Raw genomic sequence first — 14,474 nt, 5'->3', positions numbered from 1 at the left:
AAGTTATGTTTGTATTTGTATTTGTTTGTATTTCATGTCTGTTGTGCTTTGGGATTTTGCAAAGGAGAACAATATAATACAGGACACATATTTTATAAGATTATTTATAATAGTCACCCAAAGAATGATATACAAGAGAGTGTAGGAAATCTGCCCACACAGTGAAGACCAAAGAATCCAGGTGAGGGCCTGGATCCCATGTAATGTCCTGTATGAGTTCAGCTTAAGACCTAGAGCCCATAACAATGTCTCATGCAGGCCTGTTTCATGAATCTGCTCTGGGAAGGCCCAAAGGTCAGTGGTGGAAGCTAGAAAGTCCGTGCCAGTGGGATGAAGGATCTGTGGTGGCAGACTGAGGGATCTACACTGGAGCCAGGAAGTGATGCTCAAAATAAGAACCAAAGCTCCCTCAAAAAGTATCACAGCCATCCTCAGCAACAGAGAGGTCCCAAGCTCCTCTGATGAGGAAGAAAGCTGAGTTTCTATCAGAAAAGCCAACACAGCAAACTTTTCTAGGAGACTGGCAGTGCACCATCTTCCCCTCTGGAGCCAGGAAGCGATGCTCCAAGTGAGGACCAGAGCTTCCTCAAAATGAACCGAAGCTATTCTCAGTGCCAACAAGGTACAGAGCTCCTTGGAGGATGAAAACAGCTGAGTTCATCAGCAAAAGCCAGCATAATGAGCTCTTCAAGAGAACCAACAGCTTTTTACAGCTTCTCTCAGCTTCCAACAGGCTCCTAACAGCCTTCCTCAGTTCCCAACAGCCTAACTTCTTCTCCAGTTCTGCCTCTTATGCTGCAGGCAATAATCCTCAGGTGGGCCTCCCACACCCAGCACCATGCTGATTCAGGTTAGCTGGGTGTTACAAGTTGAGCACCAGATGTCAATCCATCACAATAGCATGTGTAGATGGAATCAGAAGTTTCATATTTATCACCTTCACAGAGAGACTAAAATTTACTCTGTGGACCCAAAAGTTATTTGTGTCCCATGTCTCAAAAAAGAGTGGGGTGCTGAGGATATAGCTCTAGTCTACAGTACTGGAAAAAAACAAGAGTCCTACCTCTCAACACTATTACATTATAGATCAAGATTATAACACAGGAATTTTGGTGGACATAATTAAGCATAACACACAGCTTTAGTCTTTCTGAGTCAATCAAAAATGTTCTTCAGTTTCAAAGAACATATTTGAGTGAAAATTTTTCTAAGATTTTTCTAAGATTCCTTATCTTCATGATAAGTTTAAATCTTAGAATAAACTCCCATTCATAGAGTTGGACCAGCGCTTGAACTCAGGTGAGAACTGACTGCTTACCCACTTGAACACTGTTTTGATAAAACATTTCTCCCATATTGAAACAAGTATGATATTTTATCTGAGAGGTATTGGGACACTGTAGGTAATACTAAATAGAACAGATGATATCTCTATGTTGCATGTCAAATAATCTTGAAACAATTTTGAAAATTATGCCATCCTTCATAATCTTTCATACACTATCCCCCAATTTCAAATGTTTCCCATCATTTTTCTTTTATAACTTTAATACTAGAGTCAGAATTTTCTTCCTCTTTCTGTTGTCTATTACAAGTAAATGAAAGTCTGACCTCAAACTCCATATTTCTAAGTCATTTATTTCATTTCAGTCAGCTTTTAAGCTCTATATTACTCCACTTTGAAGATTGCATCTATCTAATCTTTTCTTTCTTTTTTTTTTTTTTTTGTTTTGTTTTTCCAGTATCGGGAATCAAACTCACAACCTTGCGCTAGCCAGGCAGGCGCTGTGCCACTGAGCTAAATCCCCAGCCCCACTATCTAATCTTTTCTTCCTGCTCTAAGTCTCCCTTACTAAGGGCCACTAATCCTTCATTTAATCTTTGGTTTCCATACCCATTCTGTATTTCTTCTTATGTAAGTCCTTTTTTGTCTTCTCTTGTCTGTTTAGCCTGATCTCAGGCTCACACATTTCAATGCTGCACTTCATCTCAGTATTACCTTTGAATCTTTAGATTTATTAACCTTCCACCAATTTAAAACTCTATCCCTAAACTTTGATAGCTCACATGCTCACAATCTCACTTCTTTTCCCCAGAAAGCAGAATATTAACTGAATGGCCCAGTATAGTGCTTTCAGGGTTATACACAATTCTTCTAATTTTCCCTTCAATTTCAAAAATCCTTTAACATGTTTCTTGTTCAGTCCCAGTATCTAGAGAATTTTAGTCTTTCCTTTCTCCCCTCCAATCTCCCAGGTCCACCCTCTCCTCTTGTAAGCCCAGTGGAAACTTTTTTTCATTTAATGACTGTGGTCTTTCACTAATGAACTGAGACTGTTCGTGGCTGGAATATCCCTAAGCTATCCTTCTTTTTCTCTGTCCCTTTTCTCACACTTCAGAAATCAGAATTTTGGAGAGGAGCGAGAAGAACAGCAAGACACAAGCTGCTTTGTTCAAAGGCCTCCCCAGGAAAGCAGGCACCTTTACGTACTATGCAGAACTATACCTTTCACACATATCAGCATGGGTTTTTTTGACAGCTAATTACTGCATCTTTTTCAAAGAGATAACCTCAGATTTTTCTGGAGAGGACAGAGAGCCAAAGTGCTTGCATGTTGTTAGTTCCTGGTAACAGACCTTCACCAATAACTCTGGCTCCAAGGCAGTGTGGCACATGGCAGATGGGCAAAAGTTCATGGCAGTGGAAGACAGCAAAAGCAACAAGAGAGAAGAGCAGAGAGGGAGACAAGCCTCTTTCTTCCCTTTTATCTAGACTGCTGGGGTTAGGTTGGTGCCAATCCAATCAGTGGGCTGACCCAGCAATCACTCACCCCTAATCTCAGCACCCTTCAGCCCAGCATTGCCCTACAAATCAATCACAGTCTAGATTTAGCCACCTCCAAAAAAACTCTGTGAGCACAGAAGCTTTGGGGGGACATCTAGATGCAAGCCATAGGAGTATGAATCCTCTTCAGAACACCTCCCTCATTTTGAACATACTTATCCCATCATTTGTACCACTTTCTGAAGCAGTTCTAAAAGTCTTGCTCCATGAGCGTTTTTACGAGATGTGTATCATATGACAGATATCATTCATGATGCTGCCAAGTGCAATCCAGTGGGAGGGGAATTTCATAGAAACATTACAGTGTGTCCTCATCTGCCTTATTCACCAGAACTGACACTGCGAGACTTCTGTTTCTTCCCAATTCAGGACCTTGAGGCAGCCACAACCATGCAACAGTGAAAGACATTCAGTGTGGAGGACCACTGGATGACTTTCCTTGAAAGAAGAATAGTTCTCCGTTTTGGCTAAACCTGGCCCTATTTCCACGTACTGATATGTACAGAGCTAGCTAGAACTTTCCTTTACCCCTTCAACTGGCTTTAAGCAATGCAAATTGGTCCATCGAGGTGTCAAGGTGTAGTCTTTGAAGCAAGGTGACAGGTCAGTGTTACCACACCCGTGCAGCTCCCAAAAAACATGTGTGATCTGGGCAAGATGGAGAGCTGGGCTTCACGCTGCAGCCTGAGATTGAGCCTGAGATAAAAGGCTATGACTTCCCAGGGCACAAACTATTACACATCAGAGTTGGAGCACTGACCCCAAAACATTAGATATTACCTCAGATATTACTTTCTGCAGATCCTTCTCTGTGCTTATTGCAAAGGTGATTTCAGACCTCCTACCTAGCCCAGCTCACCACCCTCATGTACTTCCCGCCATCCTCACCGTCACTCATCCTCAAGCCACGCCCTTGTTCACGAATTCATAAAACCTGGGTCTGGCCCTAGGTGGAAGCCTTTGTTCTGGTTATCAATTATCTCAGCTAGACTTAGGACCCCTTGGCTCCCCATAACTATAAATATGCCTTAGTGTCTTTATTCTCACCATGGGTTGCATTGGAAGTGGTAGATTGGAATTAACTCACGAGAATTCCAATAACTTTTCCATAGGATTACAAATGTAAACTTCTCAGATTAAGACAAGGACAAGGAAGGGTTCTCTGTAATTTAGGGAAGGGAACTTCCAGAACTGCTTTAGCAATTGGCAAGGATGATGAGATAAGTGTGTTTTGAAGTGAAGGACAGCATCTTGAGAGAGGTTAATGGCAATGTGTCCTTTATTATAGTCATTTTTTTAAAAAACTGAACCATTCATCATTGTATTCAGTCATACCATGTGTGGTCCAGTTATCATTACTCCCTAGATAAAATTCTTTTACCTGTATTTTGCACTGATTTCCAGAGTTTCCGATGGGATTAACCTTTATTGACCCACTAGGGAAGTTTACTTAGTTCTTCCTTCACTTTTCTCTATCACCTCAGGTGTCACTTTCAATAAACTGCTGGTAGGCCAGTTTCTTTTTGTAGGCAAAAAATAACATCAGGAAATTCTACTATACAATTTCAGTTCTCTTAATTGATCTTATTTCTGGCTCTGTTTATGTTTGATCTTAAAGCACGCATACCTTGCCCTTAAAAAGTTTCACAATGACTTCAATTTTCCCACACTTTATTACTTGGAAAACTTTTATAGTGTATCTATATTACATTTTTACTTTTTATTCATCAAGATCGTTCTTTTTTTATTTGACGAGCAGCCATCAAGATCTTTCATGGCCACTATCAGCTCTGTTAGTGGCCTACTCTGTACTCTGAAGCGTGTACTTATTTTCTTACCTTTACTGCCTTTAAAAATGTAAAACCTATCTTTTGTGCTTTTCTGATCCAAAAAAACCTTTCATTTTCTTTGAATATTAAAATCCAAAGACTATTAAAAGAGATGCTGTTATGGTTTATATCTAGCTGTCCCCCTAAAGCCTCATGCACTCATAGGTGGAGCTTTTGGGAGGTGATTGGATCATGTGTGATATTTATCAGTGGATTTGTGCACTGATGAGTTTATAGCCAAATGTGATGTTGAGAGGTGAAGCCCTGTGGGAAAAGGTGGCTCAGTTGGGGCATATCCTGGAAAGGTCTGTCCCCTGCCCTTCTCCCTTGATTGCTCTCTGATTCCCTCTGGCATGCCATGAGCTGTTTCTTCTCTTCCATGGAGCCCTACCTTGGAATTATACCACTGTGGACTGAAACCTCTACAAACTGTGAGCCAAAATAAATCTAGCTATCTTTAAATTGTGGGTGCCAGGTATTGTGTCTCAGGGAAAAGAAAGTAACTAAGATGATTTTATTTAAAATAATCTCTTAGCAGTGGAGATAGGATGGTTAATTGAAATAAGGATTCAGAGTAGGATAGCTGTGGCTGACAACAATTAATTTAATATTTAAAAATAACTAGAGGTATTTTGAATGCTCCCAACAAAAGAAATGATACATATCTGAGGAGATATGATGATTGCACATTGTATACATGTATGAAACTGTTACATTGTACCCCCAAAATAAGCTGTTATAATTTGGATGTGAAATGTCCCCCTAAAGTCTAATGGGTTTGGATTGATCATAGCAATGGATCTGTGTGGGTGCTATAATCATCAGTGGGTTATTTCACTGATGAGTTTATGGCTAAATGTACTGTAAGAAGGTGGGATCTGGTTGGAAGTGACAGGTCCCTGGGGACAGACCTGAAAGGACATAGCTCTTTCCCAAGCTCCTCCCTTCTCTCATAGCTTCCTGGTCATGACAGATTTCTTCCATGGTAGGAACATATGCCATGCCATTTTCTTTATCTGAACCTCCTGAACATGGATTAAAATTTCTGAAACATGAACCAAAATAAATCTCTCCTTTTAGTTGCAGGTGTCATTCATTTTGTTCCAACAATAATGAGAGTGGTCAAAAAGGATTTTAATACCAAGATTGAGGCCATTTCTGGGACTATATCAGACAATGTAGTGTAGAAGCCTTTGGAACTGATTTCCTTGGAGGCATTTGGGAAGGTTTGGAGGGGCTGGCGAGAAAACCTTAGAATGTAGTAAGTTGAGCTTGATGTAAGATTCTAGTGGGAGCTCAGAAGACAAAACATTCATGGAAATGCATTTTGAAAAAAGGCAGGCTGAGATTTCAGTTGGGAAGTATGACTCCATTGGCAGTTGGACTGCAGGCCATGTGTTATGCTCTGGCAGAAATTTAGCTGTATCATACTTATGCCCTGAGACTTTATGGGAGACTGACTTTAAGGCTGGCAGACTAATTAATCTGGTGGGAGAAATTACAAGGCAGCCCAATATTGAGGTTGTGGCATGGGTTCCATATGTCTTTTAATTATATCAATTGTGAGACTCTGTACAAGAAAAGCAGAGCTAAATAATTTTTTAAAAATTTTGCTGGTGGCCAGAAAGGGTGTGTCTATAAAATTGGGACTATAAAGATTTTGCCTGTAAAGTTTTGTCCAAAGACAGCATGGCTGTTCAAAGTATTAGCATTAAAAGGAAGCCAAAAATGAACTAAAAAAATTTTAAAAAGAAGCCAAGTGCTTTACATAAGGACAATAGGGACAATGTTTTGAGGGCATTTGAAGAATCCATAAGACCCTCTCTTCTTTGAGGGCACTTGAAGAATCTACAATGCTTTGAAGGCATTTGAAGAATCCACAAACCTCTTCATAGGCTTAAGGATGCAAAGTGAAAGACTGTTTTGAGAAGAGAGTTCTAGGGCAAACTGCTAATGAAAGACTGCCCAAGGTATTTGTTCCTTGGATTTCTTTTCATGGTGCTGAGGTATTTAGGCACTCAAAGTGATCTGCAGACATGATCTTAAAAGGCCTGCCTACTGCTTGAGTGGGTAGCAAATCCTGGTATCATCCTCATAGTACTGGTTTAGCAGGCATGCAAAATACAAGAATTGTGGGTTCAGGCAGGCTTCCACACATTTCAGAAGGCTTAAGAGAACAGGGAGTGTGCCTCTGAGAGGGCAGTTCATGAAGCTGTGAGAGTGAAGACAAAAATGCAGTGGAGACCCCCAGAAAGAAAATCAAAGTTTACAAATCATCAGGTGAGGAGAGCTGTAGGCAATGAGAAAAGCCACTCAGAGAGGTCAGGAGAACTGCAACCAGCAATGTTTTGGAGGTGAGTCACCCAAGTCCTTAGGATTTACATGTAACCACCACCTGCCATGGGTGCTCTATGTGGAACTATGGGATTTAATATTTGCCTTGCTGGATTTTGATCTTGTGCTGGCCCAATTTCTTTCTTTCTTTTTAGCCAGTGCCATTATTTTTTGGATGTGTTTAACATTCTTTTTTATTTTTTCAGGAGATCACAGCTGAGGGTTTGCCTTGATTCTCAGAGGAGAGTTTAGATTTGTACATTTTAACAATGCTGGAACTGTTAAAACTTTCTTAACTCTTACAGATGGGCTAAAAGTATTTTGCATAAAGAGAAACCCTCACTTAATTTCTAACTCTGAGTTCTTAATAATTTTTATTCTTTCTTTCCATCTAAATTAAAGCTACTCTCTCAAAACTAAAAAAATTGAATTCTGCTGCTGAAATGACAACAGGAGGCCCTGTTCACAGAAAAAAGTACAATTGTTTAAAAAAATTTAAACCACAAGCACTTAATGAATATAGAGAATGGCATAAGGATGTGTAATAAATAAATATTTATTCAAGAAAATCTACTGAAGAAAGAAGATAATTTAGAGTATTTGAATCACAACCTGTTTCCTCACCCTCCCAGCTCAGTATCAACAGCATCACTGTAGACAGGGGCAGTGAAAGACATAGATTCCATGTCTCCTTAGGTGTCTGGCAAGGGGCAGGATGCCAACATTTATCCAACATGCCAGATATATTTTACAGGCTGACTTCTGGCTGACTGCCCAAGAAATCAGAAGCTACTCTTTTTTTCATTCTGCCCTTACTTGATGCAGAAGTCGTAGCACAGGTATGTTTGGCTGCAAAACTGATGTCTTGATTGTTCTTACTCCAGTTCATCGGTAGGGTAGAGTTTCTACGCTGAGGAGGTAAGCCAAAAGGATCATAGAGAGGCTAATAACCGTCTGTATGTCTTATAAGACAGGATTGTCATCCATGGGGAAATTCCCAACACCACTTCACACCTAAAAGACTTTTTTCTCTCACAAAAGAGGTAGGCTTGCAGAACAGAAAGGTCTAATTTTAATTCAAACCCTAGATACTCTTAAAAGCAACAGACATGTTTCTTGGCAGTGAAAGCAACAAGGCAAAAGAGTTGAACAGCTCTTTTACCAAGAAGGACAAAGGAAAGAGGTGTCAAAGAAAATCACTTCCTGGATCAGGGCAGTCCTCAAACTACCTCTGAAATGATGGGCAAATTGACTGTATTAAATAACAACACAATTCATGTCTAACAGCACTGTAAAAAAAAAAAAAATAGTACAGCAATGAGTAAACAATTCAAGAAGTCTAATGTCAGAGCATGGTCAGGGAAAGAAAGCAGTCAAAGATAAGCTGGCTAAAGCCACTCCTATTCAGGTGAGTGTTCCCATGCTCAAATTTATATTCTCTGAAAGGTGGCATCAAAACTTCCCATTAAACAGTAACACCAGTGCCAGGCATGGTGGCACACAGCTGTAATTCCAGCACTCAAGAGGCTGAAGCAGAAGGACTGCTGTTGAGGTGAACCTGGGCTACATAATAAGTTCAAGGCCAGCCTGGACTACGAAGTGAGACCTGTCTCAAAAAAGCAAACAAAGAGCAGCACTAGGAGCTAATAAATAAACAGACAAACAACAAATACCATAGAGTGACTGAGAATTATATTCACAGTTGCCATAATAAATTATCCAAATTTTCAGTTTTTTTAAAGTGAGATATTCCAAGAAACAGGAATGGCTAGCCCATACACAAGTTAACAGGAATGACCAGAAAGTTAGCAACTAAAAATTTCTTTTGAGGGTTCCATATATTGACCGTAGTATACAGACTTTAAAGGAGCTATGATAAATGAGTGCAAAGAACTAAATGAAACCATGCTGAAAGAATTATGTGATGACAATGTCTGTCAGAGGAAGACTATCAAAAGAGATAATGAATTGTTTTAAAAGAATCCAGTGGAAATTCTGCAGTTGAAAGCATTCAGACCAGAAACTTCTGGGAAAATAGCACAGTGGTAAGAAACAAACATTTAGCCTCTCCGAGATCTGGAATCCAGACACTGGAAAATAACAATTTCAGGAAGATAAAAAGAGGGTGGAGTAGATACCTGGGAACCAAGAAGGAACTGACAAGAAAATTAAAATCTACGAGGAAATGAATAATCTGCACTTTCTCCCTGGGTCCCAAGTTGTAGCTCCTGAAAAAAGACTCTACAGAGACAAAGTGAAAGCAGGGGAATCCAGAGGGCTTCAGGGAGAAACACAGCACTAAATGGGCCAGTGGATACTCTGAGATGCAACAACTGGTGAGTGCTTCAGCCCAAGAGCCTGCCATGGCCCCTGGAGAGACTGCTTGGTTGGACTCCATTCCAGGGAAGGGTTGCCTGTTTGAACTTGGGATTCAGAGCAGCTGAAGGACAGTTTCCATTCAGGGTTCCCAAGGCTATGTTCCCACAGTGACTAAGGGACAGCCATGGTCAGGAAGCCACAATAAGCCAAGCAAGAGACCCTCTGAGGAGTTCAAGATGAAGAATACAGGCCCCTCCTCCCCAGCCACAGGCCAGGCTCAGCCAGAATCGCTGTGGATTTGAAATTCCCAGAATTGGGACTCTTGCCCTAATCCTACTGCCAGCTGGTGCCTGCATGCAGCACAGATCTGAGGTCTGACTTCTTCTTTATCTAATAGTGTAAGCAGGGAAATGTCTTGACTTGGATGCTGTCCCAGAACTGAAGATCCCAGAAGAAAAACACATTTGAAACCATAGAGGAGTTTATCTTTCTGGTTTTTTATAAAATTTTAGTTTACTTTTTTTGGTTGTTTTTGTTGTTTTTTGTGGGTGTGTGCATTGATTTTAGTTTTCCATTGTTTTGCTTTTACTTTTTCTCTCTTTTCCTCCTTTCTTCTTCATCATTTTACTAGGACTTCAGGAATTTTATTTTGTCCTGTCTTAGACACTTTTCTCATTGCTGACATAAAATACCCATCACCCATAAGTTAAGGAAGAAAGATTTATTAAGCTCACACTTTGTAGAGGTTTCAGTCCATAGCTCACTGGCTCCAATGCATGGTGGCACATGGTAGAGGGGTAACAGTTCATAGTGTCCAAAGACAGCAAAAGCAATGAAATAGAGAGATAGATTGGTTGAGAGAGAGAGAAAGATTGGTTGAAAGAGAGATTGGTTGAAAGATAGAGAGAGAGAAAAAAAGAGAGAGAGACAGAGGGAGGGAGGAGACAAGCCTCCTCCTGGCCCTTATACTGTAATGCAGGCTACCCTGCCCTAGAGTGGGTATAGGTCTCACACCATTATTCCCAGCACTGGACCATAAATCGATCACAAACTCTAGATTCAGCCTCCTCTAAATAGCCAGCCCCCAATGATGCATGAGGCTTTGGGGTAGATCCAGACATAAAGCATGACATTTCACCCCTGGCCCACCCCAAGACTCAAGTACCTTCCTTTACACGAAAGGCATTTAGTCCATCCTAAGAGTTGCTGAAGTCCTAACAGTTTCAGCACTGCTGAAAAGTCCAAATCCCAAGTAGCCTTTGAGACTTAAACTCTTAGCTGCAAGCCCCTTACAAATGAAAAGAAAGTTAAACACTTTCAATATTCAATGGCACAAGATAAACATCTCCATTCCAAAAGTTAAAACAGGGAATACAAAGGAATAAGAACAAAGAAAGTCCAAAATCCAGCAGGACAAACATTAGGTACTGTAGTTCCATGTGCGGCACCCAAGGCAATCTGTGGCAAGATGTGAAATCCAAAGGGCTTGGGTGGCTAAGCCCCTATGGCACTTCCAGTAGTTGTAGCTCCCATGGTTTCTCTCTTAGGTCCACTCTGTTCCCTCCTTACAGGTTTCCTCAGATGATCCACATTCCTGGCTCTACTACATCTTTCACTTCACACTCACAGCTTCACACACTGCCCTCTCAGAGGCACACTGCCTGGCCTCCCACACCTTCTCCTGAAATCTAGGTGGAAGCCTTCCCAACCCCACAATTCTGCCATTGTGCACACACATAAACCAGTGCTACGGGAATGATGCCAAGGTCTACTGTCAGCTGGAGCAGTAGCTAGGCTTCCCGCTCTCTTGGCTGTTAGGTGTTAAGTGCCTGGATTGCTCCATGCTGCTACAATCTGAAACATAGTGTGCTGGGGCTTTCTTCTCAAAGCAAAGTCTTGCACTTATGCAATTCTGAGGCTGCAAAGGGTGAAGACTTGCTGCCTCTTGTGATACCTTCAGGCCATCTTCTATATTCTATTTTTTTTTTCAGCAATCGTGATCTCCTTAGGTCTATCTTTGCAGTCCAGAGCTTTACTGGAGCTTCCCTTCTGGCCTAAATCATTCTCCTGAGCTCCTTGCTCCTGAGTCTCAATATAAATCTGGCTAAAAGCCCCCAACATAGCTGTGCCACTGCCTCGACATTAAACTGACTTGAAATTTCTTCTGACAGATTAATTAGTCTACCACCCTTATCTTAGTCTCAGGCAAAATCTCTGGACATGAGCAAAATGCAGACAAACTTTCTGCCAAGCCACAATACACATCATCTGGAGTCCAACAGCCAATGCAGTTCTTCCCAGCAGAAACTTCTGGAGAGTGGTCTTTACTGGCAGCATTTCTACACAATTTATGGTCTTCTGAACTCTGACCAGAATCTCCTATACAGCCTACAGCATTCCAGTGCTACTCTTTCAAGTGACATCTATGAACCTTTTCCAAACTTTCCCCCACAAGCCATTCCCAAAGACTCTTGAACCACATGATCAGGTATAGTCACAGCAATGACCCCACTTCTGGTACCAAATTCAGTCTTAGTGACTTTACTCTTGTTGCTGGGACAAAAATACCTGATGTCCAAAATTGAAGGAGGAAAGGCTTACTTAGCTCCCAGTTACCTCACAGCTTGTTTACTTAGCTCAAGGTTTCAGTCCATAATCCACTGGCATATGGCAGAGGGGCAACAGTTAATGGTGGCCAAAGATAGCAAAAGCAATGAGAGAGAGAGAGAGAGAGAGAGAGAGAGAGAGAGAGAGGGAGAGGGAGAGGGAGAGGGAGAGGGAGAGGGAGAGGGAGAGGGAGAGGGAGAGGGAGAGGGAGAGGGAGAGGGAGAGGGAGAGAGACAGAGAGGGGGAGAGAGAGAAAACAAATCTCTTCCTGTCCCTTATACTATATGTGGGCTACCTGCCCTAGGGCAGCTGTAGCACTCACACCTTTAATTCCAGCATTGGACCATGAATCAACAACAAATTCTAGATTCAGCTGCCTCTGAAAAGCCTGCCCACCCATGAATACATGAGGCTTTGGGGGCACATCCAGACATAAACAATGACACCTTCCTCCTTCCTTCTTATCTCTTTTTCTTACTTCTTTCATTCTTTATTTTCCCCTTATATCTTTTAATATTTCTCCCTTAAATTTTTGTCTTATTTTTATACTCTACATAATTTTTTTCTATTTTCTTCTATTTCTAGTCAATTTTTCTCTTATCTTTATCTATAAACATCCTTCTATTTCCCAATAAGATCCTTAGTACTACCTCTCTCGCCTCCTTCTTAGCACATACATTAAGGTTTCAGAATTTTCCTGTTGCATCCCCCCACACCTAAGCTGTGTATCTTTAAAGTATAAACACAAAGGTTTCTTACTCCTTTGATAGTTAAGTCTGTAAAGTGACTGTTGATCCATTGCTGTTGTGGGCTAATGTCTCATATGCCCTTGCCCTCTTTCACAGACTACTGAAAAATGTTGGCTCTTCAAAAGACAGAACATGATATTCCTATGTCTCTTTTAGATAAGATCAGTCAGGATGAGACTGTTGTTCCCTGTCTAGGCAGGATCAACACTCCTCCTCACCTTGAAGAAGTTACATGCAGCTGGAGTGGAGGCTTTCTGCACCCTCTTAAGAATAGGGACTGGAGTGGGGGTTCAGGTAGGATTTTTTAAATGTAGGTAAACAAAAGACAAAGAAATTGAGATTTTCAAAGCATACTTAACTGCAACTTCACGACACAAAAGTTACTCAAGCCATTTTTCCTTCCAGGAAACAACTAAAAAAAAAATCTATAGCTCTTAAAGACATATACTTGTAAATTTGGGCTCTGGATCTATCCTTTTCACCTGTAATTGGGCTTCCTCCACCTCCAAGAAAGCAGCATTACTACTGGACAGCAGATCTCAACCTCAAACACATGTAGATGGCTTGCATGGTAACCTAACAGACAGAATACACATTCTAGGTCACATGTCTTGGAGACATCCCCTTAAATAGACCCAGCTCCAGCTCAAAGTGTGTCTCATTTCTCTAGGTTCCCTGCACTTCACTCTTGAGTACATTCTACCTTCTCTGTCCAAGAAACTTTCCCCATGTCTTTTGCTGATATGTCCTCAAAATTCTTTATCTGCAATGGGTGTCAGCAAACCTATGTATAAGTTTATTCTGTAAGGGTGGGACAGGTTCCTTATTTTTATTTTTGTTGACCCTCAGATCCAGCCTGTGACAAGATAGTATTATTTTTTAATGATCTAAGTGTTATGTTTTGTTGTAAGTTGATCAGATATACTCACAATATTATTTTGAGTAAAACATTTCTAACTAGAGACAGTCTATTCTTAAAAAATGTAGTACACAGGGATAATGTCAAAGTCATCATGTTTAAAATAACAATACATCTTAAATAATGATCTATTTCTGGTAAAATTTATAAGAGAATTTAAGAAGGTTTTATTTTTGTCATGAAATTTCTTATGTTCTCGATTTTCTTTTGTCAGGTTATAATTGTTTAAAAATTAAATGCTAGGCATAGTGGTACATACCTTCAATTCTAGCACCCGAGAGGCTGAGGAAGGAGGACTCCTATGAGTTCAAGGCCAGCCTGGGCTACACAGTGAGTTCAAGATCATCCTCAACTATACAGTGAGAGGTCTTTAAAAAAAAGTTAAATAATATTAGAAAATTAGAGTTTACTTCAGCATCTCTTTAAAGTCTTGTTTCATAATTCTAGTCAAATAAACTACATTATATATGATATGCTTTATTTTTCAGAAGGTAATTGTCTTAGTATAATATAGCCAGTTATGATTATTGTTGTAAAAGTAAACTGTCTTACTAAATTGATACCATGTGTATTACTTATGATCATTTAATCAGCAAAAGCCATGCTATTCTCAGTACCTAAGAGTCAATCTTCATTACAAATTTTTTTTCTTAGTCAGTAACATAGACAAATAATTTTTGTACAATTTTTTCAAAATTTTTGCAATTCTGTTATGTGTACCTAGAAAAAATTCTAAGCCTGTTACTAGACTGTAATTTTTAGTATTGGCATAAATAAATGGTATACTTTCTCATAAAATGTAGTTTATATTGGCTTACAAAAAAGGAGAGAAATAACCTTGTTTCATAACAAATTGGCTTTCTTTAATTATT

The sequence above is a fragment of the Chinchilla lanigera genome, unplaced genomic scaffold (genome assembly GCF_000276665.1).
Source record: "Chinchilla lanigera isolate Chin_1 unplaced genomic scaffold, ChiLan1.0 scaffold00035, whole genome shotgun sequence".
Lineage (NCBI taxonomy): Eukaryota > Metazoa > Chordata > Mammalia > Rodentia > Chinchillidae > Chinchilla > Chinchilla lanigera.
This window is presented reverse-complemented; position numbering follows the sequence as displayed.